Genomic DNA, 8,424 nt, shown 5'->3' with positions numbered 1-8,424 from the left:
CCCGCAGAGGTCGGAGTTCTAGACTCCTGGGCTGGGCTTGGGCTGCAGACAGGCTTCTGTGCAGCACCTGCCGGAGGGCGCTGGCCTCCCTCTGGAGCAGCTTGGCACAGCCCGCACTCCCCCGCCTGCTTCTTCTTCAACTGGCAAATCCTGACATGACTGCACAGCTGACAAAGAGCAGAGCGATCTTGAAAAAGCCGCAGAAGAAAGGAGGTATCAAAGCACCTTCCCAGACCTGCGCTCTCTCCCCAGCTCCAAAGCCTGCTTCAGACACCCCACTCATGTCACAGGCCTGAGGGGGACCGACTGATCACCAGGGAAGCTCCAGGTCGCATGTCCCTTCCTTGGGAAACTTCAAAGACAGCCCTGACCGACCAACCTCCTGTTTCCCTCCAAGAGTGGAGGTCTGAGTAACCCCGGCCGCTGGGAGCCTTTGGTGCCTCCTCCTCTGACCTTTGGCTGACAGCAGCTCAAGAAGCCTCCCTTCTCCCCTCCACCCCACGGTGTCCTCTCACCCCTGGGCTCCCTTTGAGAGCTTGTCACTACTTGTGCCCCCGGCCCAGAGAAAGGGCTTCTCCGCTCTACCAGAGCCTGAGTCTGGCTCAGTGTGCCGGTGGCCCAGCCTGCTTTCCCTGAAGAGTTGGCCTAGCTCTCAACCAGCTGCTAAGGGCGGTGAGGCCCCTGGATCTCAAATTAAGCATTCCTTGGGGGAAGAACCATGCTCTGTTGAAGGCTTTTCTTTCTTTCTTTTATTTATAGGCAGGAGCTGGCTTTTGGAACAAGCCCTGGCTGCAGAATCAGGAGACCTGGGTTCCTATCATTTGACTTTGGGAAACCTCTTTGAGCTTCAGTTCCTTCAGCTCTGGAATGGGGCTAATAAGCTTCAGAGCCTGATCTGTGAATCAAATAAGGTAATACATCTGAAAAAGTCTAATAGTGCCTGGCACATAGTAGGTGGTAACTAAAAAAAAACATTGATTCAGCAGTGTACATAAGAAGTTACCACATACCCCCTATTCCTAGTACATGGGGAAGCCCCAGAAGGGAAGGACCTCGGAGAGTTCACAGGTGGGTCCTGTTAAATATCCCTGCCCCACACCCTGTGACAAAGAACACAGGTCAGGATTATTCCAGCCAACAGGTACCAGGGTAGACGAGCTCAGTGCTGAGAGCATAGGTCAGGCTTCTAGGGCTGTGGGAACTGGGGCAGGAGATGGTGCTGTGGGCTGGGTGATCAGGAAGGAGGGAAGTGAGCTGGGCCTAGCATTTTGAAAGGCAGCGGGGATGGAGATAAGACATCCTCTTAAACCCAGTGTGGTGCTGGCCAGGGGCCCTTCAGGGGGCCTTCTCCCCTGGAAGGAAGAGGCTATGGTCTATGAACGCTCAATCTCTTGATGGACAAGGGGCATGTCCTACTGGTCTGACCCAGAGAGATCAAACAGTCCTACACTGCAGGCCTTAGGCCAGGTGTCCCTGGGCCCAGGACAGTGAGGCAGCATGGCTTTGGGCCTCTTGGGCATCCTGGAGCATTTGCTGCCACAGACCAACCTGGGAAATGACAGCACTTTTGCTGTTGGAATTGGAAGCCTGGAGCACAGAAACTGCTCATGCACCCGGAGGTGGCTGGAATGTGAATCCGCTTCTTGGCCTTCAGAAGCAAGCCCTGGAGTTCCTGGGCAGGGAGAGCAAAGCTGGTTAAGATGCAGAGAGGGGTGGGGAGAACCAGAGGAAGGCTGAGCACACCCAGGGCTCCTCCAGGGCAGGAGCCTGTGCATCGCTTTTTCCCCAGAGCACAGGGGCTGGTACAGTCACGGTGGGAGTGTTTGTCAAATTGGTTTGATAAGAGAGATACAGAGTGAGATACAGTCACAGAGAGGGGGAGACAGACAAAGAAGCCAAGAGATGAAAAGACGTGCAGAGTCAAGTAGAAAAACCTAGAGAAATAATGGAAATGGAGAAAGGAGAGAGAGGAGAAATAGAGCAGAGATGGAGAAGGAGAGAGAGAGAAGATCGTGTCTTCAGCAGGTCCCAAAATAGCAGATGCTGGTTCTGGCAGCCTGCCCCGAGATGGCCCCTTAATTGGGGCTGAATTCAGCATTCTCTGAGCCCAGCGCAAGTGTCACTGAGGACGGCATGTACTGGGCCAAGGTTGACAGAAAAGGGCCCAGCTGGAGCTGGGATGTACACGGGGTGTGTGGCTTCCTGCCCCAGGCTCCCCAAGCCCTTTCCAGCTCCCGTCATTCACACTCAGCTCGCTCATGGAGCTGCTCTGAGAAGGTGGCTCAGCCCTGGTGAGGTCAGAGCCTCTTCTGCTCGCATGAGGAGTGGGGAGAGGGATGGGGCTGAAGGAGCAGGGAGATGGTGGAGGGGAGTGGATGCTTATTGCATCTGGGGAAGAGACAGTGGTTGGAAAGTTGGATACTTGGTGTGTTATTTTAGGGACAAGTTGTACTTTCACAAAACAATCTTAACAGGCTGATTTGTCTGCTCACGTGCTCTCTTCCAGAAGCCAGCACCCTGTTGTGTGGCCCCAGCAGCCATAATTTCAGGTACCACCCCCTCTCCAGCCCATTCCCCTGTTGCTTAGGAAGAAGGGTTGGTCCTGTGTCTTAAGGGAACACAGTCTCTGCTCCAGCCAGGTATAAAAGGAGGTCTGGCTGGATTCCATTTCCCCTTAGGACAAAATGAAAATGCCTGCTATTCCTTGTGCCATGAAGAATTTTCACTGGATGCCAAGAATTTTCCAACAGCATGAAAATCAAGACTAGCATACAGGGAGAGTTGAGTTGATTGACCATCACCCCCTTCCCTGCTCTATCACATGGAAAATTCCAAACTTTTCCTATGGACTTACTTATGCCACATCTGTGCTTGTGATGTTCAGTACTGGGTTAACTGAAAAGTGTTAATTGGCAATTATGTGGAAAGTGCCCCAGACCCAAAAGAGGAAGGGAAGGGAATTCATATTTGTTGAGCACATTTTTATATGCCAGGCACTGTGCTAAACAGGCTTCCTTATGTTGTATCATTTAATCCTCCTGACAGGTCTGTGATGTTCTTATTATCATTTCTGCTTCAGACATGGGAATAGTGACTTGAAGAGATTAGGGAATTTGCCCAAGTTCACGTAGCCAGTTAGTGTGGGAGTTGGAGCCCAAACCCTGATCTTCTTGTGTTCAAAGCCTATTTTACTATGCCAACTGACCCAGAGAACATCAGGGAAGGCCTGCTGCTAGAAGCAAGTCTGGGGACTGTCATAGAAAGTGGAGTGGGCAGTCTTTAGGAGACTGGAGAAAAATTGATATACAAGACAGCTCTACTCTGCCTTGGTGGGCCTGGGTCTGTGTAGCCAGATGGTGGGCAGGGGTGTCAGCAGGAAGCCTAATTCCATGGGGCCAAGACTTTAGGTTGGGTTCACCTGGAAGCAGACTCTGAGATGACTAATATGCAAAATTTCTTGGGGAGTGGCCTCAGGGCCAATGCTTGTTGGGGAGGAAAGGGAGCAGGACTGGGCAGAGGGAGAGGTTGGGCTGCAAGGCAGTCTCAGTGAAAGCCTCAGCTGATTCTGCAGGAGCCCTGATGCTGGAATGATCCTTCCGAGTTGTCTCGAGTTGGGGTGAGGGAGCTGGGCCTTTATACCCTGTCACTGACTAGTCATTGGGTATCGACTGCCCTGCAAAGGGGAGGTGACCTTGGACAAGGACACTTTCTTCAGTTGAGGCAATTCCCATAGAGAATGGACATATGAGAGCTATCAAACAACCACCTCCCTTCAGCTGTGAGAGTGAGTCCTGTAAGGGCCAGTTGGGTGATGCAGCACAGCCTCCATGACAAGGGTTCTCAGTGATACCAGTGGGAGAGGTGGCTGGGGAAGACATCCAGCATAATAAAGATCATGGATGAGGATTTCCTAGGAGCAAGGGTCTTACAGCCTATGGGAGAAAGAGAGGGAAGCTGGGCTGAGGAGTTCTGCAAGGCAACTTGAAGTTTGAATATGTCCCCTCTGACCCCTGTGCCAACAATGCCACACAGAAAAGGTGCCCAGGATGGGATTCTGGAAGGAAAATTAAAGCTGAGGACAGAATCATTCCCTGGCTAACATGTCATACAGAAAGAACCTGAGTGCCTAGCCCTGTGTGGAGCTGAAATGAGTAGGAAGATAAGAAGGAGAGAACGGAAGAGACAAGTAAAGGACAAGTTGGTCCTGTCTTAAGGCATCCACATTCTGGCTGGCTCCCACAGCTTCATATGTGGGAGCAGGCAGAGAGCAGCACACGGTGTGCTCCCAGCCTGTCTTGGATGGTTCTGCCAGATTTGGGGGTAAATTAATTCAGAGAAGGGAGCCAGCAAGGTGGGAAAGTCAAAGAGAGATTCTCAGACCAGAAGAGACTTAGATGAACCTTGAATAAGGGAGAGGAGTCAGGCCAGGCAAGCAGGGATCCGCACTCCTGAAATGTCCTCTCTCACTTCCCTGCTCTGCGAGCCGGTCGGACCTCTCACTGTTGTGGCCCCTCCCGCTGTGGAGCGCAGGCTCCGGGCGCGCAGGCCCAGCGGCCATGGCTCACGGGCCCAGCCTCTCCGCGGTATGTGGGATCCTCCCGGACCGGGGCACGAACCCGTGTCCCCTGCATCGGCAGGCGGACTCTCAACCACTGCGCCACCATGGAAGCCCCAGTTCTTTACTTTTATCTTTATAAACCCTCTTTGCCTTCCCAGGCACCCTGGATCTGTCCGTGGTGCTGAATTGTCCGTGGTACAATTGTCCAAGCCTCACCTGGCGAGGACGAAGTCTGCAGAGTTTCAGTTTCTCCTGCAAGAAAGAAGCAAGATGAGCCTCTTCATAGAGGGTTTGTGTATGTGGGCTGAAGCCAACACCAGGAGATCTGCCCCTGGTTACCCATGCCTTAACTTCCCTTCATTGGGCAGAGCAGGACAGGATAAGTAGACCTGTCCAATCTGATGAGCAGAGCACAGGGGCTACCACATCCTTGGTGCCTATGAGTAGAGCATAATGTGGGCCATTTAAAGACGTGTCCTCAAGGGAGCTCCTTTTTGGTAATGGAACCTTTTTGTATCTTGATTGTAGTGGTGGTAGTACAGATTTATACATGTGATAAACTTATAGAACTATACCTATACACATACAAAAAAAAATGAATCCATGCAAAAACAGGTAAAGGCTGAGTAAGATCCGTAATCTAGTTAATCGTATTGTGCTAACGTCAATTTCCTGGTTTTGAACTCACTATAGTTATCCCTACATTCCCCCATACCACTGAGGGAGCTGAGCAAGGGGTACTTAGGACCTTTTTATACTATTTTTGGCAACTTCTTGAAGTCTATAGTTATTTCAAAATTTAAAAATTAAAAAAGCACATTGTGCCCAGTGGCTGGGCCTGCTTACGATCCCCTTATCAGCTGCCTCTTCTTCACCATCTAGATCCTTTGGGGGCCAAGCTCAAGTTTTTCCTTCTCCAGGAAGCTTCCCGATTACCCATGCGCACTTATAGCACTTACGCTGTGAACTCATAGCCAGGGCTCTGTCCTCTGTGGTTTCACGTGTCTGTTTTACCTTCCCAACCATCCTGAGAGTTCCCTGAGGGTGGGGTTTGGGGGTTGGATCTTCTGGGTCTTTCATCTCCTTCTCACATCCTGAGGATACACAACTGGTGCTCAATTATACCTTGGTGACAGACTGATAAATATCTGCTTCCCACAGGACCTAGGCTTTCCCAAGCCCTTCATTGCCTCCTTCCTTCCACAGTTCCTGTTAAGTCTGGCTTTGTGGCAGCCTGTCTCCAACAAACATACGAGGAAGTGAGAGAACATTGAACTTGGAGCCACAAGAACCACTGCATCTTGAACCACTTACTGCATATCCTCATCATGACAGTGTTTAGCATGCATTGTATCTAATCTAAGCTTCATAACAACCCTGCAAATAGGGAACTGCACCCCCATTTTACACATGAGGACAGACACACTGTTGGAAGGGGCAGAAGTAACAGAATTGAAAACCAAGTTCTGTCTGTTTCCCAGCTTTGCCACCTACAAATCATGTAAACTTGGGCCAATTGCTTAACCTCTCTGCTCTTTGGTTTCCTTATCTGTAAAATGGGAAGAATAATACCTTCATCACAGGGATTTTGTGAGAGGTAATGAAATAACCTTCATAGCATTTGTTTTTCTGTGGATTCCTTGAAGGCAGGGCCAGGCCTGAGGTGTGGTGGATGTTTACTATGTGTTTGCTGAAGTAATTGGTGAATGACTTAATGATTGAAAGAATGAACAAATGCTTGTAAAGTGCTCTTTCAGTTTTGAGCACAGAGTAGGAACTCTCTAAATGTTAGTTCCTTCCTATTTTCCTCTTCATTTCACCCCAGCCCTTTCTGGCATGAATTCCCATCCGACCATTGCCAGAATGGTAGAGAAGTTGCCAGTCCCTTCTGTTCCCAAAGGAAGGAAAATGTACCCCTTGCAGTTTGGGGAGTTTGGGCATGGGAAGGAGGCAAGCCCGGGCTGGTGTCCCCTCTGCCCCAGAACTCATTCTCAGGCCCCGGGAAAGGCTGTGCAAACCAGTAACCTGGGTGGTGGCCACTCTGGGGTCTTTTCCAGGGTGCCTAGAGAGTGAGCTCCAAGGGTTGGACCTGCACCCCCAGAGTTCTCCCACAAAGTAACCCTATACAAATGGGTCAGGGGATCCAGGGAGGACTGTGAAACACCCACCTCTGGGGGAAAAGACAGTAGGGCCTTAGAGCATCTGTGTGCCTGTCCCTCACACTGAATCTTGGAATCCAAGCTTGAGAGGGACCTTGCATATCATTAACGCACACTTCAGAAGGCTGATTCCTGTCCAAGGAACTGGTCCAAGGCTTGACACTACTAAGGATGGGGGACTTACTACTTCCTGGGCATGGCCATTCACTGCTCAAGCTGGTGGGATGGGCAAGAAAGACCATTCCTGAATTTCGGGAATCCAGGGGAGCCTGAGCCAAGCTGAGAGAGCAGTGGCTGCATAGTTGAAGGCTCCATGGCCAATTCTTTTCACTATGATGCCTGAGACAGAATCTTGCATTTGCCTGGAGGGTTCAGGCTGATAGGTAAACCCCTTGGGGAGGGGAAAAGCAGCTACAGAATTCACACTAAAGTGTAAATGATTGACAGGCTAGGTTCTTCCCTGCCTGATCCAGGCCTGGCCTGCTGGTCCCAAACAGAACTCTGAGGGGCCATTCCATGCTGTTCTTGCTTCCAAGGCTGTTTGACCAGATGGATAGACAGCACATCCCTAATGCTCCCTCTCCCCTTGGCTACAATATCCCACTTCCCTTTTGGCCCCAGGAGTCCACTTTGGTATAGGATTATTGGGTTTAATCAATATGTCCCTGGTTTGACATAATTCCCCTCATTCTGGCTCAGTTGTGCAGCCTCCATTCCTTCTGCCTCTTCCTAACTTCAGGGCTTGAAAAGAATTCCTGACACTTACAAGGCGCTTCTCATAAAACATCCCCCATGGTTGAACATGTATGGATTTATAGTCCCATTTTAAGGATGAGGAATCGAAGCCTGTGCAGGTGATGGTAAAGGGACTTGCCTAAGGTCACACAGGGCGACCCCTACAGGGCTGAATCTAAATCCCAGGGCTCCTAGTTTTTGCTCCTGCACTTGGCTCAGGGTTCCTGTCCCCACCAACCTTTCAGTCTGCCGGCAAGCACCAACTGCAGTGGTTTTACCTTTTTTTTACAACTGCCAGCAAACACCATCCTTTACCTCCAGTTCTTCCAGCTTGGACATGAGTGCCTGCTCTCCGGAAGAAACAGGGCTTTGTCTTCAGGAAGCTCATGTTCGGGTGGATAGACAAGAGTGTGACCCAGGGAGCAAGGAGATGCGGCAAGGGGGGTACAGGCTGAAGGGGTCAGAGCATGGAGACCAAAGAGGGCTAGGAGATCCCTGAGGCCTTCCTGGAAGAGAGCGCTTGAGGGCTTGCGGCCCACTGTGTGGGCAGGGCAGCTTCTTGAGAGGAGTGTCAGCGAGGTGATGGGCTCCTTTTGGGGACAGGGGCTGGAGAGTCAATGAGGATTCTGTATAAATCCTCCCCACCTGCAGATATTTGCTCTTGCCATCGCATAACTCCTTACTCAGCAGAGTCCTCCAGATACCCAGAGCCGCTGCTCAAGCTTGGTGCTTCCATCCCCAGAGGCCAAATGCCCTTCCCAGGTCCACAAGCTGCCCCCACAGCTACTATTAAAGATAGGCCTCCGGAGGGAGTCTGGATCCCATCCTCATTCTTTCCCCTCCTTCCCCCACCCCTCCTACCCCCCACCCCCACCCCCAGCATGGAGCATGTTCTAACGGCACCAGCATCCTGCCTCAAAGACTCCCCAGAAGTCCCCAAAGGCCTTGATGAGACGTGATAAGCTGGACTGT

The 8,424-nt window shown here is 51.1% G+C and overlaps 1 long non-coding RNA gene across 1 annotated transcript; it reads left to right on the top strand.

The window, feature by feature from the left end:
- Positions 1 to 2,506: 2,506 nt before the first annotated feature.
- LOC132531911 (uncharacterized) lies at positions 2,507 to 6,067 on the top strand. Its single transcript, XR_009544245.1, has 3 exons — positions 2,507 to 2,549; positions 4,717 to 4,847; positions 5,765 to 6,067. It is a non-coding gene; the product is annotated as an uncharacterized LOC132531911 (long non-coding RNA).
- The last annotated feature ends 2,357 nt before the right edge of the window (positions 6,068 to 8,424 follow it).

Source organism: Lagenorhynchus albirostris, chromosome 1 (genome assembly GCF_949774975.1).
Source record: "Lagenorhynchus albirostris chromosome 1, mLagAlb1.1, whole genome shotgun sequence".
Classification (NCBI taxonomy): Eukaryota; Metazoa; Chordata; class Mammalia; order Artiodactyla; family Delphinidae; genus Lagenorhynchus; species Lagenorhynchus albirostris.
This window is presented reverse-complemented; position numbering and strand designations above follow the sequence as displayed.